The sequence below is a fragment of the Tamandua tetradactyla genome, chromosome X (assembly GCF_023851605.1).
Source record: "Tamandua tetradactyla isolate mTamTet1 chromosome X, mTamTet1.pri, whole genome shotgun sequence".
Taxonomy (NCBI): Eukaryota; Metazoa; Chordata; class Mammalia; order Pilosa; family Myrmecophagidae; genus Tamandua; species Tamandua tetradactyla.
This window is the reverse complement of record NC_135353.1, coordinates 52,277,212-52,304,610: the sequence shown is the minus strand read 5'-3', so window position 1 is coordinate 52,304,610 and position 27,399 is coordinate 52,277,212. Positions and strand designations below refer to the sequence as shown.

Below are 27,399 nucleotides of genomic sequence, written 5' to 3'. Positions count from 1 at the left end.
TTAGAATTGACATCTTAACTATATTTAGTCTTCCAACCTATGAACACGGTACGCCTTTCCACCTATTTAGGTCTTCTGTGATTTCTTTTGACAATTTCTTGTAGTTTTCTTTGTATAGGTCTTTTGTCTCTTTAGTTAAATTTATTCCTAAATATTTTATTCTTTTGTTTGCAATTGTAAATGGAATTCGTTTCTTGATTTCCCCCTCAGATTGTTCATTACTAGTGTATAGAAACACTACAAAGTTTTGAGTGTTGATCTTGTACCCTGCCATTTTGCTGTACTCATTTATAGCTCTAGTAGTTTTGCTGTGGATTTTTCAGGGTTTTTGCCTGTTTTTTCTTATTTCAAAATATATCTGCGTCCATTTAATGAAAAAATCAGATCAGAGTGGTCCTGAAAGAGATCACTTTGAGGGTTCTGAGTAGAGGAAAACATAACTGTTTAGACATTGGCTTATAACAAGTCTCTCTGAGTTTAAACTCATGAACTCTCATATTTAAGCCCAGCATCAATCATTTGGTTTTCAAGTTCCCTTAAGCTAACAAAATTAAGACTTCCTGTTCTTCAGGTTGAAAAAGGGCTTAAAAACTTGAGAGGTTAGACATATCTTGAAGCTTTTCATAATTTAGTGTAAATGAATCCAAAACATATGGATTCCATTTCCTTTTTTACTTTGAACATGGAGGGGGAAAAACATGTTGGCAAAAAACTTCTTGCTTTTTTACAAACCCCAAATATGTTACTTTCACCCCAAGCCTCCTTCCCAAGATGTACCATATGCTTGGAATGGTCCTAAGACTCTTCATACTTTAAGTCTGCAGCTGCTGAGAGGTCTATGTTCTTTATCCCTGGGTGACTAGATGATAATCGAAACACTTCCTGAACCTCACTGGTTAACATATAGCTTTCAAGACTCACCTTCATTCGCCTTTCTGCTTATGTAAGCTATTGGTAGTATTTGCTAAAGCTTTATTTTGTTCATATATAAGAGGCTATGTCATTCATTCTACATTTAACAAACACGTATTGAGCATTCAACAGGCCCACAGTTTTTTGGTATAAATGCCTAAATTAGCACAATCTTACATTCTGATTAGTGATGTAACCATATTTGGAAAACTACAGGTAGCCCTGGCCAATATTTGTTAAGTAAGGCTCAACCTAGAAAGAAAGAATTGGATTGTTTCTACTTAACTATGATGTCCCTTGATGGTGGGATTTGAAAGGTCCCAAAAGTTTGCTCCAAAACTATCAGTTTCATTTGTTTGAATAAATACAGTTATTAAAAAAGAGAAATGGCTCCTGAAATACACCATAGTAAAGTTATAAATCCTACAACATTGCTTTCTTCCTATTAGCTCACTGAGTTTTACAAACTGAGGGGGACAGTGTTTCAACAATGGCAGTAAGGCAATGAGAACAATTTCGGGGTATATCCATCAAAGACTTTTTTTATTAAAGAAACATATTATCCCTAGATGTTGAGTGAGTTGAGATGAGGAGGAGAGACAGAAAGAGTGCAAGGAATCTGCCTAGAAAGAAATGGAAAGATACACACTTTCCTTATAATTTGACTTACTTTTAGGACCCGAAAAGAAAATCCACAGAAAGATACCCGAAGTTGTAAAAGAGGTGGTCTATAATGGGTATAATATTTTTTTTTGTATTTTCCTTCTTTTTCTCTTAAAGAAGCAGTAAGCATGTTGAAGATTAAGGATTCTTTCTTATTTAGCCATTTGTCACTCATGCCATTCCCACCCCACCCTCACCTTAATACCTAACCAAGCCTTAGTCCAAAGGGGACCTTCAATTCTTTGTTGATTGATTATAGGGAATATTAAAACTTTTACTGAAAATGAATGATGCCCAAGCACTGTGTTAGGTATTGTGAGAGACATGAAACATGATGAGAGAATAAAATGGTTGTGACTGCTCTGTTTGGAAAAATAAAGCCTGCATGTAGAAATAATCAAAGCCCATCAAACATACAGGATAAACACAAAGAATATAGGATTTCCTAGCAAATTTTGGGACTCTATAACAAGGAAATATTTGACCAAGTCTGAAGGAAGTTTTAGAGTAAATCAAAAGGTTTACTACTTTCTGGTAGAATTTGAATTTAGAAAACTTTTTGCTTTGAATGGATACAGGTTGAAAATATGCACCTATAGCTTATCTTACCTGTCCTAATTCATATTTCTAAGAGAATTTCTCCTCCTACCTCTTCACTTATCATTCTTCTGAGCACTTTCATAACTTCCATGGGGGTGGGTAGACTAAAATATGTTCAATAAGTAGATTTGAAAGTGAGATTTAACTGACAAAGTAACAAGAAGTTAATTATTTGAGATATAGCTTCAACCTCTTAAGGCTCAGAATGATTGGGTACATAATTCCACAGAAATCTCAGTGACAAATCCTTCTCAGTCTTTGTGGCTTGTTTCTTTACAAGTGGGAAACCAAAGAGGAGGGAGCCTAAGAGGAAGTGGGACTTTGACAAACCATGCAATGAAAATAGTGAGACTTGGTAGAAAACATTTTCAAATTTTGGATCCAGAAACAAGAAATAAAGCCACGGGGAAATGGAGATTAAGAGGAGGTACTCAGGGCTCAGATGAGACAAGGAGAATAAGGAAGGTAATTCTTATGTTATTTTAATTTGTATTAACAGCTACACACTAGACACTGTTCAAAGCACTTTACTTGCATTAGCTCATTTGATCAATGCAACTGTATGCAGTAAGCACTATTATTACATCCATTTTACAGAAGTAAAAACTGATTTTCAGTCATTAAGTGACTTTCCCAAAGTCATCAGCTAGTAGGCAATAGAAATAGGATATAAGCCTACACTCATATCACTGCATTTAATCACTTTAATTACTGCCTTAGATAGCGTGATCTTTCATACATCCTTGAGTATTCATAAGTGGGAAGATTAAATGACCACAGCAGTCAGTAGGCCCAGATTATTATTACTTGGGGGAACAGTTATCACTGATACTATTGAGACAAACTTCTGAGCCATGTTTTTAAAATATCCCATTCTAGATGTTTGTTTAGGTATAGCCACCATGATTTAAGAAGAAAATGGATCAAGCACAGTATATTGTGAGTGGACCTGCTGCCGCTGCCATATCTTTTTTTTTTTCTTTGAATGGGCAGACTCTGGGAATCAAACTTGAGTCTCCAGCACAGCAGGAGAGAATTCTGCCACTGAGCCACCATTGCCTGCCCCTGTCATATCTTTTGAAAGACAGATGAAGAAATGTGGGATGATAAGCTCAAGATGAAAAGCCTATAGATTCATGAAAGCTGTTTCATTGTCATACAGGAATAGCATTAGTCTTATTCTATGTAGAGGGAAGATGTAGAAACAATGAATAGATGTTTAGAGAAAGGTAAATTTTGAATCAATAGAAAACAACTTCATATACATGACAGAGGATTTCATAACACTGTTTTGTAACCTGTAGTCTTTGGAAATCTGGTAAAACCTATGAATCCTCAGAATAATGCTTTCAAGAGGATATAATAAAATACATAATATTATACAGGAAAATTAGTTAAATTAAAATGCAATGATCAAAATCTCTAAAAATTTTAAGGTATCTGCAACAATTCTATGGTGGTATGAAATTATTGGTGTCTTTTCATTATTAGTAGTACTACTAGAGTTTGTTGACCTCATTCGTAATAAAAGAAAAAGTAAATTTCAGTTGGAGGTTAGGGAAAATAAAGATATAGTATTTCCTTTCCATTAAAGTTCCTGGTATCTGTAAGTGGTGTATGAATTCCATATTAAGATCTCCTGAGTCAAAGGTATCAACTAGTGATATGCATTATCATGTAAAGTTGTGGTTTATCTATCACAGGAAAAAGTTTTAAAGAAAGAGTATCAGGGAAATTTAAATGGAATTCTTGATTTGTTTACATACTGGATCAGATAAACTCTTTAGGGTAGTAATTCTAGTAGTCTCTGTTTGAAATTATTTAATGTTTACTTGGTATGAAACCTAAATTTTCTGTAGCATGTAATCTAACTCAACCTATCTATATAGCTCATTTGAGCAATTTAAACATAGGGAGCCCAGAATAAGAAAGAGGTCCTTTAATCCTGTATAGCTTAATGTAATGTCTGGATACATCTTAGATTTTTTTTTCTTCTTGTTTTGTGAACAATAACATATAGCTTTTTTGTATATATACTATTGTTCACAAAAAAAGAAGGAAAAAAGTCAATTGTGATGATAAAAAAATATTTAAGCCCTCTAGCCTCCTATTTTCTGGAGCAGCTAGAAGGGAAAATCTGAGAGACCATATGGTAGTCCATGACAAACTCTGGGATGTGTCCTGTAACTACTTGTTGAGGAGTGCTTTGAAAACTATTGCTTTTTTATTTCTCTGCTTTATGTATATGTTATATTATACAATGAAAAAGTTAAAAAAAAATTAATGACTTTATTATCCACAGCAGGGATTTTCAAATTTTTTAAACAGCAGAAGACCTTCTTCAATATAAAATCTTATGTAATTCCTCAACATTTTAGTAAAAGTGGGATCTCTTTGATTAAAGTGGAAATAAAGGACTAAGATCCTTGCCTACCCAGCCTCTTGGTCACCACTCCACCCTTTCCCATGTTACAAATTCTCTTTGTTTTCAAATGTCAGATGTCGTTTGAGGAGCCCTAAGAGTCTGTGAAGCACAGCCACAGGCTCAAAGATAAATTCCTTAGATTTGAATTCACGGCCTTCTAAAATTTTTCCTTCCAGCTTCTCCTCAACAGAGTACACATTGTTTCCAAACAACCTACAAACATTCCTGAAGCCACACCTATGTTCACACTGCTCCCTTGTCAGGAATGCCCTACACACCCTCTACCGTTTGACCATTTCCCTAAACTATACCCTCCTCCAAGTTCAGATCAGATTCCACTTCCTCCACGAAGTCATCCTGAGCAGTCATCCTGGATGATTGTTCCAGCGCTCTTATCCACTTACAATGTAAGTGATATTGCTCTGATTTTGCTCCTGTGTCTGTTCTGTCTCTCTACCAAAAGATTAGCTCCTAACCTACCAGGATCTCTGAGGTTAGTGAAGTATCTTGTTCAGGCAAAAGGTGTCAAAGTAAGAGCATATCTATGAAATTCATTTTTCATGTTTGTCCCATTTTTTTATAGAAAATTTTTTACTGATTTTTCTTTTTTATTTATTTTTTAATTTTTAAAAAATGTATAACAAACACATTCTTAACATATGGTCATTCCGTTCTACATATATAATCAGTAATTCACAATAACGTCACATAGTTGCATATTCATCATCATGATGATTCCTTAGAACATTTGCATCAATTCAGAAAAAGAAATAAATAAAAAGATTTTTTAATAGAAATTTTAAGCTTTTTGTGGACAAGGATTCACTCACACTTTCCATCTGCCACAATCTCTCCAGCACCTAGCATGATCCATAGTCCAAAAGAGACTTGAACTGGCTAAATTCAAATTTGGACAGGAAATATGTAAGATAAAACTATTTAGAAAGAATGAAAAACATGATTTGAGGTGGAGAGAGCTGTATCTGTTTCGGGGAAGAAGATAGATATAAGGTGTGGAGGGGTACTCTTGTGAGGGAAGGAGCAGGTCCAGACATGATTAGGTAAGGCAAAGGACAAGTTGTTGTCAAAGAGATAATGTGAGTCACAATGAGGGGGATCAACATGGAAATTTGCTCTGAGATAGAAAGCGGAGATGTGATTTGTCTCTTACCAGTCATTCACCAGATCTCAAAAAGAGTTATGCAGCACATTCACTGAGAAATTCCGTCCTTGGGTCTGAATACTAGATGAATACTCAGGGTCTTTGAATTGATACTCAAAGAAATATTTGAGATTTATAAGTAAACATTTGAAAAAGCATGGCCAGAGGAGGTATCTCTGAACCATCGATATCCTAATGTCTGTTGTTTATGCTACGTGTTCAGAAATCCAATTTAATAATAATAATTATTATATAAGTACCATTTGTTGAAGACTTACTATGTGTAAGGGACTGTGATAAGATGAGAAGGAGTTTCAGAAAGAGGGTAATCAATAAGATAAAGTGCTCCTGAGAAGAAAGGAATGGGGAGAATTTACAATAAATAACAATAGCTCACAATACCAAGTGATTGCCCTGTGATTGGCACTGTTTCATGTACTGGACAAGAGTTACCTTGTTTAATAATCGTAACAACCATTTGAGGTAGATGTTATTATACCCATATTATAGATGACAAATTCAAGATTCAGAGACATTAAGTAACTTATTTTAGGTCACACAGCCAGCATGAGTGGCACAATGGCAAAGTCAGAATTTGAACCCAGGTCTTTCTGGCTCCAGCTGATGCTCTTTCTTGTGGCTTAAAGTGTTCCAGTTGCTATCAAATATCATACACAGAAACTTGGAAGGAAATGGAAAAATTGCATTCAATGCAGTTGTGAATTATATGTAGAAATGGGGCCATGAAATTTGAATATAGTAGAAAGCCAGAAAATCCCCAAACCTCACTTGAGTCAGGTATTTCCATTTCTTTTTCCAACATATTTCAAACCCCTCTCAAGAATACTGGAGAAAGTATAAAGAAATAGCATAGAAGTCACCAAAATGATTTTATGTCTTTCTTTTCATCTGAAGCATGTGTTGGGATTAAGGAACTAACTTGAGAGTCACAGAGATCTGTGAAGAAAGAATTAGGGTCATTTCAAGAGAGGATAATTGAACTGGAATAATCAGAGGGTGATTTCTTCTTTATTTGTTTAAGCTGTAGGGTACTCCATCTAGAGAGATTTATGATTTGCACTGGGTTAAAGCAAGGACCAATGGTCAAGAGGGGAAAGGATTCTGCATTTTTTGCTTCTGGGCATCATGTTCAAAGAGTAGCACTACCTCCTCACCAGGCCAGAGATATCAGTGAGATGCACCTCAGGCTCTGTGTTAATCAAAGCATCGTAATTTACCTTAAGGAGAGGTACACAGGTATTGACTCTTGTACTACAAGAATTTATATAAAGGGTTACATATATTCATTCGGCCTTGAGGCCAGATTATTTGGCATGTATTTGGTATGATGGCACCAGACTCCATATCCCAGGCACTTCATAGTAAAGATTCTTCAACAGAAGGTATTTCCTCCTGAACTTTTCCTATGTATGCACACCCCTGGATTATCTTCTTAATGTATCATACACAGGCACACCCATTTCTAGGTCTGTAATCTTGTCTGGAATGCATGCATTTCCTTTTCAAATATTTATCACACACACTTCTCTTTTCTTACTTTTCTCCTTCACCATCCTTAATAACCATTGCTCCTTTTTTTTTGACTAACACACATTCATCCCAATAGTCAAATACCTTGAGGGCATACCTCATTTTGGCATCAAGGTAAGAGCTGATGTTTGTTTATAAATAAAGTCATCATTTTTCAACCTGAATATGTGCTCATGTGGCTTCTGGAAAGAGAGGGGAAAGCAAATATTTCTCAGAACTGGAGAGCTTTGCTTTTTAAAATCAACTTTTTGAGGTGGAATTTATATAAAATATAAACACACCTACTTTAAGTATACAGCTTGATGTGTTTTCACAAGTGGACATACCTGAGTAACCAACATCTCATTCAAGATATAAAGCATGGGGGTGTGAGGGTAGTTCAGTGGTAGAATTCTCACCTGTCATGCAGGAGACCCAGGTTTGATTCCTGGTCCATGCACTTCCCAAACTAACAAACAAAGAAACCAACAACAACAAAAAAAACCCCAAACAAACAAAAAATTCAACAAATGGTACTGCAATAATGGGATACTATCATGGAAAAGAATGAAATGTTACCCTGCCATGCAGCATACATAAAATAAGATATAAAGCATAACATCATCACATCTTTGGCCAACTGATTCTTGGCATGGCTTCCAAGAGCTCTCAATTGAGAAATAATAGTCTCTTCAACAAATGGTGCTGGGAGAACTAGATATCTATATGCAAAAAAATGAAGGGGGACCATATTTTACACCACATATAAAAATGAACTCAAAATGGATTAAAGACCTAAATATAAGAACCAGAACTATAAAACACCTAGAAGAAAAGGTAAGAATTATCTTCAGGACCTTACGTTAGGTAATGGTTTCTTACATTCCATACCAAAAGCACAAGTAACAAAAGAAAAAGTAGATAAATGGTACTTCATCAAAATTTAAAATTTTCTGCATCAAAGGACTTTATCATGAAAGTAAAAAGACAACCTATCTAATGGGTGAAAATATTTGGAGACCACATATTTGATCAGGGTTTAATATACAGAATATATAAAGAGATTCTACAACTCAACAATAAAAAGACAAACAACCCATTTTTAAAGTGGGAAAAAGATTTGAATGGATATTTTTCCAAAGAAGATATACAGATGGCTTAAAAGCACAGGAAAAGATGCCCAACATCATTAGCTATTAGGGAAACGCAAATCAAACCTACAATGAAATACACCCATTAAGATAGCTTCTATTTAAAAAATGGAAAATTACAAGTGTTGGAGATGATGTGGAGAAATTGGAACACTCATTCATTGCTGGTGGGAATGTAAAATGGTGCAACCACTGTGGAAGACAGTTTGGCTGTTCTTCAAAAAGTTAAGTATAGAATTACCATATAACCCAACAATCCCACTTCTAGGTATATACCCACAAGAACTGAAAGCAGGAACTCTAACAGATATTTGCAAACCAATGTTCATAGTGACATTATTCACAATTGTCAAAAGATTGAAGGAATATAAATGCCCATCAACCAATGAATTGGTAAATAAAATGTGGTATATGCATACAATAGAATATCATTCAGCCATAAAAAGGAATGAAATTCTGATACATGTGATAACATGAATGAACTTGAAAACATCATGTTGAGTGAAATAAGTCAGAAACAAAAAGGCAAATATTGTATGATCTCACTGATATGAAATAATGAGAATAAGAAACTCATAGACTCAGAGTAGAGAATATAGGTTACCAAGTTCTGGAGTTGGGGAGTTCTGGAGTTCTGTGCAGTCAATGGCCAATTTATACAGAATTTCTGTTTGTGTTGATTGTAAAGTTTTGGAAATAGAGGCACAATATTGTGACTGTAATTAAGAGCATTGAATTATATGTTTGAATGCAATTGAAAGGGGAAATTTTACTTTGTATGTATGTTACCACAATAAAAATAAAAAAAAAAACAATTATAGGACTATACAGCACAAACAGTAAACCCTATTGTAAATGATGGACTATAGTTCATAGAACAATCATAAAAATGTTCTTTCATGAAGTGATACAGATGTACCACACAAATGCAAGGTGTTACTAATAGGGTGGTATATGAGAAGTCTGTATTTTATGCATTATTTTTCTGTAAAACTACAACTTCTCTAATTAAATTTTTAAAAGTAACAATATCCTGGAAATTTCCCTCCTGTCCTTTTGCAGTCAATACCCCCATGCTAACCCCTACCTTTGGCAACTGCTAAGAAGTTTCAATTATTTTAAAAACTTTTCCCTGTTTTAAAACTTCATATATATGGAATCATACTGCATTTACTTTTTTGAGTTTGGTGTCTTTTGCTCATTATACTGTATTTCGAGATTCATGCATGTTATTGTGCACGTCAATAGTTTGTTCATTTTTTATTGTCTATTTTATATGCTTTCTAATCTATATTCCTTTGTAGAATATACCCAGATTTATTTATTCCCTGTTGTTGGACATCTGAGTTCTTTCCAGGTGTTAGCTATATGAATAAAACTGTGGTGAACAATCATGTACCTGTCTTTTTATGGACATACACAAACTACCTAGGAATGGAATTGCAGGGGTCATAGGGTAGACATACATTTAACTTGATAAAAAAAACTGCAAAAAAACTTTTTCCCAGTGATTGCACCACTTTACATTCCAAACAACAATGTAGGAGAGTTCCAATTGTTTCTCATCCTCACCAACACTTGATATTGCATTTTTTCTAATTTTAGCCATTTTGTTGGTCATGTTTGTTTGTTTTTTCTTTTTTATTCTCATTTTGGTTTTCATTCACATTTCATTGAAGACTAAAGATGTTGAGCATCTTTTGATGGGCTTATTGGTTATCCATATATTTTATTTCCTAATGTGTTCTGAGGTCTTTCTTACCCTCTCCCCAATTTTTTGTTGGGTTCTTGTCTTCTTAATATTGAGGTGTAAGAATCCTTTACATATTCTGGATTGCAGTATTTAGTGAGATATATGTATTTGGAATAATTTATTTCAGTCTATGACTTGTGATTTTCTTTTCTTTTTCTTTTTGATGTCTTTTGAATAGCAGAATTTTTTAATTCCATGAGGTTCAATTTAATGTTTTTTTCTTTTATGATCATCACATTTTGTGTTCTAAGAAATTAAAGTCATGAAGATTTTTCTATCATGCATTCTTTGAGAAATTTTATGACTATCTTTTTTTGTTTAAGACTATGGTCTCTTTCATATTAATGTATATTTATGGTGTGAAATAAAAATTCCTTTTATTCCTATTTGGATATTCAGTTGATCCAGCCCCATTTGTTGAAACGATATTAATTTCCACATTGAATTAATTTGACACCTTTAAAACTCAATTGAACATACATGAGTGGCCTATTTCTGACCTTTACTCTATTACATTGATCTACTTGAATTTTCACCAATATCTCACTGTCTTGAGTACTGCAGCTTTATAATACATCTTGATATGAAATAGCATAAGCCTTCCAATTTTGTTTTTTCCTTTTAAGATTTCTTTGGCTGTTTTAGGTTCTTTGCATCTGTATATAAGTGTTAAAATCAACTTAGTCTTCTGTGTATGGGTCTACTTGTCAAATTTATCCCTAAGCATTTTATGTGTATTAAATGGAATTATTTATTAAATTTCATTTTCCAATTGTTTATTGCTTGTATATTAAATTAATATCTCTATAGTTGAACTACATCATGCTATTATTTCCATGTTTTTGATCTGTCATTGTTTTTTCAGTTACTTTTAAGAGTGCTTATCTTTGGGTTTTAATTTCTTGACTAGGATGTGCTTAGGTGTGGTTTTCTTTATAATTAATCTGCCTGGGTTTGCTAAGCTGCTGGATATATAAGTTTGTGTTTTTCACCAAATTCTGGAAATTTTGAGTATTGTTTCTTGAAAAAAATTTTCTGCCCCCTCCTCTCTCTCCTTACCCTCTGGCACTCCAATTACATGTATGTTTGAGTGTTTTGTATTATCTTACTGGTCATAGAAGCTATGTTATTTTTTTTTTATATTTTCTCTACTTTGCAGATTGGATAATTTCTATGAACTTCACTGATTACTACTCCTATCTCCAGTCTTTTGCTAAGCTCTTCTAGTGTACCTTTTTTCATTTCATATATTTTATCTTTAATTACCTTTAATTAATTTCTGGAATTTTAGGTTGGTTCTATATTGTTTTCATTTCTATCTTTTGAATTTCCTATATATTCTGTCATTAAAACCATATTTCCTTTATACCTTTGAATATATTTCTAATAGCCTCTTTAAAACTCTTGTCTGCTATTTCCAAAGTCTGGGCCATCTAAGGGACACTTTATATCAATCATTTTTGTTTGATTTGGGACTATATTTCCTTCTATTTAAAAATTTTTAATGTGTTGTTAAATATTTCATATAATATATTGTAAGGAATCAATCTCATATACTACATTCTTTTAAATAATGTTGAGTTTTATTTGACACTCAATTTCTTTACTGGTTGGCTTCAGTAGAGGTTTGGTTACAGGCTTTGTTAGGGTAATTATAGAGTGGTCCTTACCATATAACATGATCCTTTTCCTAATAAATGGCCTTTCTGTTGTCTTAGTTGGATGCTGAGGATTTTATCGAGGTCTCCATGCTGGCTGTTCTGGAACTTGGAGATATAAGTGTTTCAGCATCTTATTGCCAGGTCTCACAGAGTCCCACCCAACACATGGATAGTCCAACCCTTGACAAATTGACTTATTGGAACCTCACACACAATTGTCTGTGGCACCCTACTTCACATTTCCCCCTCTCCAGTATCCTGCTCTGAATTCTAATATTTGACTCCTCAGCTAAGCAAGATTATAATTTTCTAGTCTCTGTCTTGTACTGGAAATTATTCCCAGACAGAAAACCAAAATGCATATTTATTTCACCATTATGTTTTCTTTTTCTTAATAATCAACATCCTGCAATGCCTTTTGTCCAGTAACATAAAACAATTGCTTTACATATTGTCCTTTTTTATAAATTTTGTTTTAATAGCAGAGGGTAAGTTTGGTAATAGTCACATTGTAAGAAACAGAAGGAATCATTCCAATTTCTTATGTTTTAGCCAATTTGACCTGCAAGATTATTATTTTTGTTGGTGTTCATTTTTAGATTAGGAGAAGCTAAATGAGCCAGGATCCAAATCTAGGCCTTCTAACTCTAAGTGCTAGTGTTTTCTGTTATACTATGTTGGCCTTCCATTTAAGTGGCTTTCTAGATGGACTGATTGGACAGATTCTGAAGAGGAAGGTTTACACTCAATTCTCTTCCTCCATAGCCTATCATAAGCATCTGAAGACTTTCTATCTTAACATCACTTTACAAGTATTAACATCCCCTGGATGTAGCTACAGATGCTTTTATAAAGATCAACCATAGAGAGACCTTTGCAATTATCCAAAACAACTATTTTATTTATAGGAAAGTAAAACAGAAAAAAGGAATAATTTTCTTAAAGCCTAAACAGCTAACAAGGAGATGATACAAGATTTGAACTGAGTTCTTCTTTGTCTGATATTCTTACCACCAGACTCAGAAGTAGCTATCATTCCTTAGAGTAAGACCTTTGGAAATGGTGCCTAGAACAGCTGCCTAGGAAAATTTAGAGTATTTCACAGTCACTGTTGTGCCATATCTTTGAAAGAGCAATGATGATATCAATAAAGTGAAGTCATATTCTAGTCTGGCCACTCTTTAAAAAGTTTCTGTTTTCAATTAAGAGAAGAATAGCTGGACTTTAACAGGAAACTTTGTCATAATTAAAGGAATATGAGAAGGAGGTAATTCCCTCTCTGTACATGGTGACACAGCAGTGGGATCAAGTGTTGAAATTTACATGTATTCAGGGGATTTCTAAGTAGGGAAAAAAATCCTCTTTCTTACTTTTCAATTATGATAACCTCAGCTGGTGTTATTTAAATGTCTTCTTGAGAATTTTGGTAAAAATTATCTTTGGGACTGTCATGAAAAATGTGAGATTGATTTTACTTGAAATTTCCTGTACTTAGCTTTGACCCATTCAGATTTTAAAGTCAGGCTGATAAATAGAGGGTGGCCTCTCTTGATCCTAAATTCATTTGTTCTCCATTGTTTTATAGGCATGTATCCAAAGTTCTGCTGTAATATAGCTATCTCCTAGAATTTTTTCTTAATTTTCTATCTGCTAAAAGTCAGGGAAAGTAAAGCTAAATTCTCTTCCATACAAGTTTGACTTTGGAAACCTGCCAAAATTACTTCAGCTATTCTCATTTCTGGGTGTGGTTGACTGACACAAAGTACACATCCAGGTAAATTCCCATCAGTCATCAAAACCAGAGGAGAGGTTGTGAATTCTCTTCCTCTTTTGAGTTTCATTTAGCAATAAAGAAGACATAGTTTTTATCAACTGACTGAAGTCTAACTATTTATCTCACACTTCCCAAGACCAGATTCATCCAAATGATTCAGTGAGAGACTGTTTGATATTCTTTGGCTAGAAATGGGATCTTGTAACCCAAGCTAAAGTATTGTCTTCTAATCCTTTAGACAGAAAAGAGTCTGGAGAATGATCATCTGCTTCTTTGCACTCCTCACATTTCAAGTATAGAAGAAGAATAAATGTGAGATTACAAAAGACCTAATGAAAGAATTATCAGCAGGTCTAATAATTTGAAGTATAAGAATAGGTTATATTTATTATTTTCTGTACATGGCTCTAGGCGCCTTACATGTATTCATTCATTCATTCTCTGTGAGTTAGGTGTTATTATTCCATCTTATAGATTAAGAAATTCAGTCACATCATGATTAAGTGACTCGCCCAAGGTCACAAGACTTATTATGTGGCTAAACCCAGAGGTGCACCTAGGCAGTCTTCCTTCAGAGCCATACTCCTAATCATCAGGCAGGAGTAACAATCAGCATCTTAATCTGTGCCCATATACAAACTATGACTTGCATTCTAAGTCAGTGCTGTTTACAAATTTTAAAATTACACAAGGAAAAAGGCATTAAGAAATTGTGACATTTTTATTTTAAGCTAAGGATGGTTCCTTGCATTTATTGTAATTACATAGCTAGAAAGCAGGTGTGGCAAGATTGGGTAGTTGGTGACTTGGATTCAACTCCAGATCTGCTATTAGGTAATTTGGTAACTAATCATACTAGAAGTCAGTTTTCTCACTGCAAGTTCAACATACAATGAGCACCTTTATATACCAGGCAATGTACTTGTTAAAGAAAAAGTGATTAACAACATTACAAACTTACAGTAATCAAAACAGAGTCGTTATGGCATAAAAACATACATATAGATCAACGGAATTGAATTAAGAGTTCAGAAATCAACCCTAACATCTATGGCTAATTGATTTTTGATGAGGGAGGCAAGTCCACTCAAATAGGATAAAATAGTCCTTTTTAAAAATGGTGCTGGGAGAACTGGATATCCAAATGCAAGAGAATGCAGGTGGACCATTACTACACATTATATATATACAAAAATCAGCTCAAAATTGATCAACGACCTAAATATAATAACCAAAACTATAAAAAACTTAGAAGAAAACATGTGGAAGCCTATTCAGGGACTTGTGCTAGGCAGTGTTTTTTAGACTTTACATCAAAAGCATGAGCAAAAAAAGGAAAAAAAAAGGTAAATGGGATTTTATCAATATAAACAACTTGGAGGACTTCTGGGGAACATGGCAGAGTAGAGAGCTACAAAGACTCAATCCTTTCACCAAAACAGCTACTAAATAGGCAGGAACTGTCTCATAGAACTATTTTGAAACTTTGGAGGCCAGAAGAACTCTGTACAGCAACCAAGGAAGGCTGGAGAAAGAAGCTGATAAATTATGGTAAAGCACAGTAAATTGCTCTCTCCATGCATTAGCATGGAGTACATGCCCATACTCTATCACATGGCAGGCCACCTTGAGATCCAGTCTCTCTGTAATTCCCTGGTGTCATAAAGGGACATAAAATACTCTTCCCCAAGAACAAGAGTGGCACAGGCAATCACTGATAATGGCTTTTGATTAGTGAATTTGGATAACAGGAGGCCAGCACTGAGGGCAGCTATTGCTTCAACCCATCCCAGACAAAGTATGTGACAGCCATTGTTTCAACACCGCCCATGGACAAAGGCAGTGGCATCAATTATTCCAAACTTTCCCAGACAGGGCTGGAGGTGATAGAGACTTAAAGGGGCAGTACTGTCCCCTTCTGGGCTATGGGGGACAGTTAGCTGAAGGGCTTGTATTTGGTTGGCAGGCTCAGAAAGCTCAGTTTAGGGAGCCATGGAAGAAGCTCTTGGTGCCCTTCCTGATCCCCTCCCCAGGTCACTTTGAGACTGGTCTGCACTCCCTTCATGGGTACATCACCCTGTTTTGGTTGGGAAAGTATGACTAAGGAAAGTTCTTCTGCAGTGATCCTCCTCCCAGAATTTGCCTTCCAGGCAGAAGCACCTTAAGACATTGAAAATAGTGTAAAAATCTATAAAGGTGGATAATCTGAGACAAAAATCTACTGCATTCAAACACCCTGTAGATGGAGGTCTGTCTCCTGGGAAACAAACACATATAACAGGGAAACTCCAAAACAAGTAAAGACAAGACAGAAGCTCAGGAATACAGGGAAAATCCTGCACACTACATCTACCTTTGCAGACCTTCTTTATAGAAGAGCTGAAGTTCAAGAAAATTTCCGTCTGATCCCCAGCTAGTTACAAAACCAAGAAACTGGCATCTTGGGAGACAACTTCCAGAATAAATATTTTTAAATATTGAAATGGACAGTGTGTAACAAAAGAGTACAAGACAAACAAAGAAACAGGAAATTATGTCCCTCCAAAGGAAAAGGATAAAAACCCAGAAAAAATCAATGAAGATAAGTGTGTGGATATACCAAACAAAGCTTTTAAAAATTTATCTTAAAAATACTCAATGAGATAAAGGACAGTACAAAGAAAAACTAAAGGATATCAAGAAAATAATGAATGAGTACTATAAGAGTTTAAGTTAACAGATAGGAATTTTTAAAAGAAATCAAAGAAAACTACTGGAGTTGAAGACCACAAAAAATGAAATGAAAAATTCCCAGGAGCATTTCAATAGTAGTTTGGAGTTGGCAGAAGAAAGAAACAGTGGACTTGAAGACAAGACACCTGAAATGAGCCAGGAAAAATGAAATATTAAAAGCAAAAATAGCCTAAGACAGCTATGGGATACCATCAGGTGCACCAATATATGATGGGAGTCTGAGAAGGAGAAGAAAGCAGAAAAGGGTCAGAAGGAATAAACAAAGAAATAATGACAGAGAACTTCAGAATCTTAGCAAAAGACATGAATATGTGCATCCAAGAGTTCAAAGGATATCTAACAGGATAAACATGAATTAAAGCACATCCTGTAATATAGGTATTACACTCTCAAATGCAAAGGACAAGGAGAGAGTTCTTAAAGGTGCAAGAGAAAACAACATATACATGCAAGGGAGTTCCTGATTGTTTATTTCTCATCATAAACCATAGAGGGAACAAGGTAGTGGGTTGAAATTCTTAAAGTGTTGAAAGAAACAACTTCAAGCCAATAATTTTATATATGGTGAGACTCTTTTTCAAAAATGAGGACAAAATTAAGACATTATCAGATAAACAAAAGCCAAAGAAGTTTATCACCACTAGACCTGCCCTATAAGCAATGCTAAAGGAAATTTTTCAGACTGAAAGGAAAGGACACTAGATAGTGGCTCAATCAGCGTAAAGAAATAAAGACCTGCAGTAAAGGTAAACATTTATTGGTATTATTGTATGGTATTATTTCATATGCAACTCCAGTTTTTCCTTCTTACAGGTGCCAAAATTCAAATGCATACAAAGTAATTATAAGTTCATGTTTTGGGAAATAAAATATGTAAAGATATGATTGGTAACAAGTTCAAAAAATGGTGGTGGGACAGAGAGGTACAAGAAAAGTATATGTGCATGATATTGAAGTTAAGTTGGTATCAAACCAAATATGATTATTATATATTTAACAGATTAAATGTTAGCCCCATGGTAATGACAAGGAAAATTCATGAAAATAATATCCAGAAAAAGTGAGAAGACACTCAATATGGTACAACATGATAAAGGAAATAAATATAAAAGTAGGCATTAATGGAAACAAGAGACAAAATAAGTATGACTTACAAAGTCTAAATAGCAAAATTGCTATTGCTCTAAAAGAAATTACTGTATTATCAGTAATGATTTTAAATGTAAATAGATTAAACTCATCAGTCAAAAGTCTGTCTATAAGAGACTCACTTTAAATTTCAAGATGCAAGTTGAGGGTGAAAGGAAAGAAAGAAATATACTATGAAAGTAGTACCCAAAAGAGAGCTCGAGTGGCTATTCTAATATCAGGTAAAATCGACTTTAAGTCAAAAACTGTTACAAGGAACAAGTATTGTCATTATATACTGATAAAAAAGACAATTCAACAGGAAGATGTAGCAATTATAATTATATATGCACTTAACAGCACAGTCACAAAATATTTGAAGCAAATAGTGACAGATTTGAAGGGAGAAATTTATGGCTCTACATTAATGGTCGAACATTTTAGCACAGAACTCTCACTAATGGAAAAAAAATCTAGTCAGAAGATCAATAAGGAAATAAAAAACTTGAAGAACACTCCAAAGCAATTAGATCTAACAGATATATGTAGAACACGTCACCCAAGAACAACAGAATGCACATTCTTCTCAAGTGCACACGATTCATTCTCCAGGATAGAGGAAATATTAGGTCACAAAACAAGTCTTAATAAATTAAAAAATGTTGAACTCATACAATGTATATTCTCTGACCACAGTATAAACAACATGCACTTAAACACCAGTGAGTTAAAGATGAAATCAGAAGCAAAATTAAGAAATATCTTGAGGTGAATGAAAATGATTCTACAACATAAAAAAAAAAATTATGAGTGGTAGTCAAAGCAGGGCTGAGAAGGACATTTATAGTTCTAATTGCTTATATTGAAAAAGAAGAAAGACATCAAATCACATACCTAGCTTCATAACTGGAAGAACTGGAAAATAAAGAGCAAACTAAGTCCAAAGTGAGTAAGAAGAAGGAAATAGCAAAATTAGAGCAGAAGGGGTGCAAGGGTAGTTCAGTAGTAGAATTCTCGCCTGCCGTGTGGGAGACCTGGGTTTTATTTCCCAGCCCATGCATTTTCCAAAAAAAAAGAAAAATACAAACAAACAAGAAAAATTCACCAAATGATGCTGCAACTGTGGGATACTCACATGGAAAAAGAATGAAATGTGAGCCCTGCCATACAACACACAAACAAAAATTAGAGCAAGGATAAATGAAAAACAAAAAACAAAAACAGTAGAAGATCAATAAAATGAGAAGTTGGTTCCGTAAAAAGGTCAATAAAATGGACAAACCTTGGTTAGACTGGCAAAAGAAAAAAAGAGAGTGAATATGACTAACAGAAATCAGAAAAGAAAAGGAAAATATTAATACCTTGAAATAATAATACCCTGAAATAAAGAGGACTATAGCAGAATACCATGAACAACTGTATGCCAATAAATTAGGTCACTATATGAAATGGACAAATTCTCAGAAACACACAAACTACCTACATTGACCCAAGAAGAAATAGAAAATCTCAACAAATGAATTACTACTTAAGAGATTGAATCAATAACCAAAAACATCCCAACAACAACAACAAAAAAAGCCCAGGACAAGATGGTTTTCCAGAGGAATTCTACCAAACATTCCAAGAGTTTACTTCAGCTCTGCTCAAACTTTACCAATAAGTTGAAGAGAAGGTAACTCTTTCTCCCTAACTCATTCTGCAAGGCTGCCCTCACTTTCATACCAAAGTTGAATAAAGGTTCCACAAGGAAAGAAATCTACAGACCCATATCCTTTATGAATATGGATGCAAAAATTCTCAATGAATACTAGCAAAATGAATTCAACAGCATGTTAAAAGAATTATATGCCATGATCAGTGGGATTTATTCCAGGGATACAAGGTTTTTTCAACATCAGAAAATCAATTATATCACATTAATAAAATGAAGGGGAATAAAACACGTGATCATCTCAACAGACGCAGGAAAAACATTTGACAAAATACTGTTCTGTTTTTTGATAAAAACACTTAGAATTCTAAAAATAAAAGGAAACTTCCTTAACATGATAAAGGACATATATGTAAAGCCCACTATTTAATGATGAAAGACTGAAAGCTTTCTCTTCAAGATCAGGAACAAAACAAGAATGTCCACTGTCACCACTGTTATTCAACAATGTACTGGAAGTAACTGCCAGAGAAATTAGGCAAGAAAACCAAATAAAATCCATCTTAACTGGGAAGGAAGAAGTAACTCTGGTCCTTCCGTACATGTAAATTATATGATCCTGTATATGGAAAATCCTAAAGAAGCCACAACAGAGCTACTAGAGCTAATAAATAAATTCAGCAAAGTGGAGGTGAGGTAAAATATCAATGTAGTGTTTCTATACACAAGCAATAAACAACTGGAAAAATAAATCAAGGACAAATTCCATTTCCAATTGCAACTAAAAGAAAGAAATACATAAGAATATATCTAACCGATCTGTCCTAACAGATGTAAAGGACATATGCACAGAACACTACAAATCATTGCTATAAGAAATTAAAAAGGTCTTAAATAAATGGAAGACCATTATTTGTTCATGGATTGGGAGATTAAATATCACTGAGATGTCAATACTACCCAAAACAATTTATGGATTCAATGCAATTCCAATAAAAATTCCAACAACATTCTTTGCAGAAATGGAAAAGCCATTTATCAGTTTATATGGAAGTGTAAGAGGGCCCAAACAGCTAAAGCCATCATGGAAAAGAAGAATGAAGGTTGAAGACTCACAGTTCCTAATCTTAATAATAATAATTAGAATAAGCAAGCTCGTTCAGTCACGGCATAGAATATACAAGGGGTCAGTGTGGGTTAGGGAATGGGGAGTTAATGCTTAAATTGTACAGAGTTTCTATTTGGAATGACAGAAATATTTTGGTTGTGGATGGTGGTAAGGGTAACCCAACATTGTGAATGCAATGAACAGCACTCAATTATATCCTTGAATATTATTAAAAGGGAATGTTAGATTGTCTATAGGGTAATTAAATAAACATTTAAAATAAAAATCTATGGAACTACACTACCCAGTCAATCCTAAATTAAACCATGGACTTTTATTAATTGTACAATTATTTATGTGCTATCAATTGTAACAAATGGTCCACACCAATGTAAAGTGATGGTGTTTGGGTGGTATGTGGGAATCCTGTATTTTATGCACAATTATTCTGTAAACACACAATTTCTCTAATAAAAAATCCCTTGTGTGGTAAAAATATCTTGAAAAAGAAGAATGAAGTTAAAGGGCTCACATTTCCTGAATTTAAAGCATATTATAAAGCTACAGTGGTAAAAACAGCATGGTACTAGCATAAAGATGGATATATTGATCAATGGAATGGAATTGAATGTTCTTAAGTAGACCCTCACATCAATGGTCAGTTGATTTTTGACAAAGCTGCCAAGTCCACTTCACTGGGACAGAACAATCTCTTCAACAAGTGGTGCTGGAAGAACTGGATATCCATATTTAAAAGAATGAAAGAGGGTGCTTATCTCAAATCTTAGTAAAAAATTGACTCAAAATGAATTAAAGTTCTAAATATAAGAGTCAGGACCTTAAAACTAGAGGAAAATATAGGGAAGCATCTGCATGATCCTGTGGGAGACAGAAGCTTCTTAAATTTGACACCCAAAGAACAAGCCATGAATAAATACATAAATGGGACCTCCTAAAATTAAATACTTTTAGGCTTCAAACAAATTTGTCAAGAAAGTGAAAAGGCAGCCTTCTCAATGGGAGAAATATTTGGAAACCACATATCTGATAAAGGTTTAGTATCCAGAACATATAAAGAAATCCTATAGCTAAAGAATAAAAAGACAAACAACCCAATTTGAAAGTGGGCAAAAAAACTTGAATAGACATTTTTCCAAAGAGGAAATTGAAATGGCTAAAAAGCACATGAAAAGATGCTGAACATCACTAGCTATTAGGGAAATGCAAATCAATACCACGCCTACTAGAATGGCCAATATCAATAAAACAGAAAGTACAAATGTTGGACAGAATATGGAAAAATAGGAACACTTGTTCCCTGCTGGTAGGAGTGGAGTGTAGGATGGTGCAGCCACTATTTAAGACAGTTTGGTGGTTCCTCAGAAATCTAAGAATAGAAGTACCATGTGATATGGCAATCCCACTTCTAGGCATATACTTAGAAGAGCTGAAAGCAAGGATATGAACAAATATCTGCACACCAATGTTCATAGTGGCATAATTCACAATTGCAAGAGATGGAAACAACTGAAGTGTCCATTAACTGATAAACAAAATGTAGTATATTTTATAGTATAATATTCAATGGGATATTATTCAACTGTGAGAAGTATGAAGTCCTGATGCATGTGACAACATGGATGAATCTTGAGGACGTTATTTGGAGTTAAATAAACCAGACACAAAAGGACAAATATTATATCATTTAACTAATACGAACTAAATATAATGATCAAACTCTTGGACTGAAAATGTAGACTATAGGTTACTGAGAAATAGAATGAGGGTAGGGAATGGGAAGCTGATGTTCAATTTGTACAGAATTTTTAATAAGATTGAGTGCAAATCTTTGGAAATGGTTAGAAGTGATCCATTACTGTGAGTATAATTAACAGCACTGAATTATGGGTATGATTATGATTGAAAGGGGAAGTTTTTGGTCGTGTACATTAGTAGAAGGAAAGCTAGAGGATAAAACATGGAACTTCATAACATAGTTAACCTGTTTTGGACAATGACTATGATTAATGAACAAATATAAGAAAGTTCTATGAACTAGAACAAATTTTACATTCTATTGCAAGGTGTTAATAATAGGGTGGTAGATGGAAAAAATACTACTAATGAAAACTGTGGACTATTGTTAACAGTTGCAATTAATATTGTAGTATTCTTTCATAAATGGTAACAAAGGTACCATACCAATGCTAAATGTCAATAATAGGGGATATAAGGGGAATGGGATTTTTATTTTTGTGGTAAGGGGAATGTTCTCTGATTGTGGTGATGAATGCACAACTCTGTGATTATACAAGAGCTATTGATTGTACACTTTGGATGAATTGTATGTGTTTGAATAAAACTGTTTAAATAAATTTTAAAAACTCCTTTGTGCATCAAAGTAAAAAGACAAAGTACAGAATGGAAGAAAATAGTTGGAAAGTACATATCTGTTTAATATCCAGAATACATAAAGAATTACTACAACTCAACAACAAAAAGACAAATAACCCAAATAAAAATAAGCAAAAGACTTGATTAGACATTTCTCCAAAGAAGCTGTACAAGTGGTCAAAAAGCATATGAAAAGATGCTCAACTACATTATTTTTAAGGGAAATGCAAAACAAAACCACAATGAGATTTCATTTCACACCTACCAGAATGGCTAGCATTAAAAATATAAGGAGTATAACAATTGTTGAGAGGATATTGAAAAATAAGTATGTTCATTCATCATTGATCAGAATGCAAAATGATGCAGCCACTGTGGAAGATGGTTTGATGATTCCTAAGAAAGTTAAGTATAGAATTATTATATCACCTAGTAAGCCCACTTGAGTAGATTAAGCAAAGCACAAGAGACTATGAAATAATTAGTATAAGCAAATTCATGGAGTTATAAATTTGAATACAGGTTACCATAGGCTGGGGTGAGGGTAGGGACTGGGGAGCTAATGTTTAATTGCTACAGAATATCAGTTTGGAGTGTAGAAAAGTTTTGGTAATGGATAGTGGTTATGGTAGCACAACATTATGAATATAATTAACAGTGCTGAAATATTTATTTGAATGTCATTAAAAAGGAGGAAATTTTAGTTTATATATATGTTAAAAGAATAAAATTTTTTCAAAAACCACAGGGCTGTACAGCACAGTGAATCCTAATGTAAACTATAAAATATAGCTAATAGTATAATTATAATAATATTCTTTCATCAATTATAATAAAGGTACCACACTGATGCAAAGTGTTATTAATGGGGGGTATATGGGAACTCTATTTTCTGCCTTATTTTTCTGTAAAACTAAAACTTATCTAATTTAAAATTTCATATTGAAAAATGATTAGTGCACTCCCTGCGGCCACTGCGCAGACCAGACCTCTCTTGCTCGCATGCCTCACTGGGTTTGCTTCTGACAAACCCAATATGACTGAGATTGAGAAATTCATAAGTCAAAACTGAAGAAGGCAGAAATGCAAGAGAAAAATCCACAGTCTTCCAAAGAAATGATCGAACAGGAGAAGCAAGTAGGTGAATCGTAATGAAGTGTGTGCTACCAATATGCACTGTGCATTCCACAAGCATTGCCTTCTTATTTTACTTCTTTTAGCTGTTAATTAGGCAAAGGGATTGGGTCGAGTTTAAATGACTGTGCTGCCCCTTTACACATCAGAGAATTGAAAACTATTCACAAGGAAGGCAGCATGTTCCTGCCGTCTGCCTGTCTGGCCTGCAGGGTTGGAAAAGAACTTACATGTTGGTGAAAGAAGAAGCTGGGTGGGACGACAGTGAATCTAGAATTAAAGCAAAGTTGGTCCAAGAGGCTGTAAAATGCAGTTTAATCAAAGTGTCAATTTTTTCTGTTCAAATGATTTTAATTATTGGAATACACAACTTATTTCATATGCAAGTAAAAAATTTTAAAACCTGAAAAAAAAGTAATTAGGAAGATAGATGTCTATTTTATGATACTGTGTATGTTGAACTAGGCAATCCTCAAGATCCCTTCCAAAACTAAGTATAACCAAGGCCCCCAGTATTCCAGGTACATTCTACACTGATTAAATATGCTAACTTAATTCACTGGACAATAGTGTTTAAATTCAGGATGCATAACTGCCTCATAACTGAATGCTTTTGAATAGGGGCAAACAGAACTGGAAAGAAGCACTTTATAATGAAAAAGTTGAGGTCAGGCAGTAAACAGGAGTGATGTTGAAAACTCACATCTATTGATTTCCAACAGAAAATCCAAGGCTAGGACACTTAAATGACCATACTTTCATTCCAGCCAAACCATCCAGCAGAAACTTGGTATATGTAGCCTAATTCCTTTCTTTCTCTTCTCCTTGAGAGTGGGCCTGCTCACAGATATCCCATATTTTCCTCTGCTCATCCAAGCCATAAGTTTTTGGGTAGACCACATTCATGAGTGTATTATATCTGGAATACTATAGTTACATATATATGATTGAACGTATTTGGAAGTGGCTTGAGATGGAGTTGAAGATGCAGGCAAAGGTCAGTCTGGTAAGAGCCAGACTGATTTGAAAATCTTCACTGTTTTGAGTTTTATCACCAATCTCCAATGGAAAATTTTCATTGTATTGAGTTTTAGCACCAATCTCCATAAAAGAATCAGAATTCCATTTTACGGTTTCACTTTCACATCTATGTGCTCAATCATACATCATCTATTCATAGCCCCTCGTTTTACAGGTAAGGAAGGTGAGGCCTAGAAAAGTGATATCTCAAAGATAGCACTGCTTATTAGAAGTAGTGTGGCTTATTTTTATTTCCCAAAATAGATGAGTCTAATTTCTAGGGACAGTATTAATTCCCGGCTTAGGTTTAATTTAACAAATTTCTACAAATACTTATTCAGGCTTTACTTTTCTCAATGTGGTAAGAATACCTGATTAATTGAGCTCCACATTATAGCATCACATTCAGGTGGGGAGGAATAACAGATAACATTGATGGCTTCTGATACTGAGTTTGGTTACTGAAAGACAATAATTTTAGATGAGATATATACTATAAATAATCTTTACAGGATAACATCTAAGGTTCTGCCCCTCTTAGCCTCGGATCCATACTGGGTTATAGAGTGTCCCAGCTGTCTGCCTTTGCCATAGTCACTGTAACTACCAGAACATTCTTTCAGGGCCTGCATTTTCTCCTCAGCCATGAGTCATGTATAATATCATATGCCAGCCACTTTACAGGAGTATAACAAAACTATTTAGTACAGGTAAAACAAGGGCCCTTGAGGTGTCAGTTTTATGAAGTAAGATGAAAATGCCAGTTAGTTGTAACCAAGTCTCAGCCATCCTTGAAGAAACATAGTTCAGAAAAATTTGAGTGACCATATTTCCCCTATTTTCAGCCAACATCCTTCTCTGCTTCATGAATAAGTTCCATTTCTCATCCTCGTTTTAGTTTTTTATCTACCCTTCATCTGCAACTTAGAGTAGAACTCCATTTCTCTTTCTGTGATTTTGGACAGAGTAAATAAATTAGAGCAGCTAAAAATCCTGAATGCCCTGAGCAGCAGCATTCTCCAGGCCTACATGACTATTTTCAAATTCTGCTATCGCTAAGCCACTTCATATAGTATTTTCTGTCCTTGTGCCTCCATTCTCTGTTCCATTTCTCTTTACTCATTATCTGCTCTTCCCTTTGTGTGGGTTCCAATTATTTCTTTTCATCCTTTGCTAGCTGCACTAGCTAAATCTAAGCATCATATTTTCTTCCTGCCTCACTGCTTTTACATATTAGCAAATGCAGCAATATTCCTTCACTTGATTCTCCAGAGGCTGACATGTTTTTTCTCCAGAAGACCCAGCAAAGGTATAAACAAGAGTGAATTTTCTTCTCATGTTTTAAGGAAACCAAATACTGAGGAAGTACACAGTGAAGTTAGATGGTAATGTGGATTGGAACTCTGGTAGTTTCTGCTTGCCCAGTTTCCCTGAGGGCTTTTTGTTGAGCTGGCACCCTCCTGAACTTGCCCTTAAGATTTGAATTAACCTTATTAACAGACTTTGAAGTTAAGGCAGAGCAATATAAAATATCAGCTAAAGGCAATTTCCTTTAATGGTTCTGTTTCATTCCATTCAATTTACTTACTTTGGAATCAGATAACACTAACTGAAGAGTACTAACGTGTGTAAGCCATCATAACAGCTTCTTCCTCTTCTTATCCCAACAAAGTAGAGAGCAGTTTACCAGCTTTGCTTTGGGTCTTAGGGGAAGCAGATTTTAATTGGCAGCAAACAGGAGGCAGTCAGCTGAGAAACCATCTGTGTGCTTAGCACAGCAGTCACCAAATTTAGTTGCCTAACACAGACCTTAACATTATCAGAGAGCTGTATGAAAAAGAAAAAAGTGGTCAAATCTCTGAATATTTCATATATTTCTCTTTGCAATACTCAGACCAGAACTATGTTTTGCATTGAACACCATGGCTCCTCCTTGACCAACAGTTGACAGCAAATGCAGCTCCAATCACAGAACTGAGAGAATTACTCATCTAGACATTTGGTATCATGGAGACAGAGCATACAAAGTCTGTATTGTTGACAAGAAACTGGATGTCATCTTGTCTAATTTATTAATTTAAGAAACAGCATTTATTTTTCCTCTATATTTTGGGTGAATTCTGAAAAAAAAAACTTTTAATATATAAAAAATGAAATCTATCCATATTCTAAAACTCAATAAATAGCCACAATTAAATTTTTGGCATACTTCCTTCTCTTTCTATATATCTTATAATTATATTAGACTACACCAGGAGGATAATTTTATATAGAGATTTTTTAGAATTATAATATAGTAAAATTTTCTCTATTTTGTATGTTCTTTTAAATGTTATTTTAATCATTGCAAAATAACCCATTTCTCTATTACTTTATTTTATATATTTAGCTTTCCCCAACATTTTGATTTCTAAATGTAATAAGCATTATTATGCATAAATCTTGTCATGTATTTTGAATTTTTTTTCCTCCTAGAGTAGTACTTTGACATAACACAACAATTGAGGAAAGACTTTGACTTTGGCATAGCATGATTGAAGCATGGATTTTTTTATTCTGTGTTCTTATGATGATTGAATACCTTTAAACTCCTTTTT

At 34.3% G+C, this 27,399-nt stretch overlaps 1 protein-coding gene and 1 pseudogene across 1 annotated transcript in view; both read left to right on the top strand.

The window, feature by feature from the left end:
• SLC6A14 (solute carrier family 6 member 14) overlaps positions 1-27,399 on the top strand; it is a 238,621-nt gene that overhangs the window by 19,714 nt on the left and 191,508 nt on the right. The gene's annotated exons all lie outside the window — the stretch shown is intronic.
• On the top strand, positions 23,598-24,057 carry LOC143671821 (thymosin beta-4, Y-chromosomal-like; annotated as a pseudogene).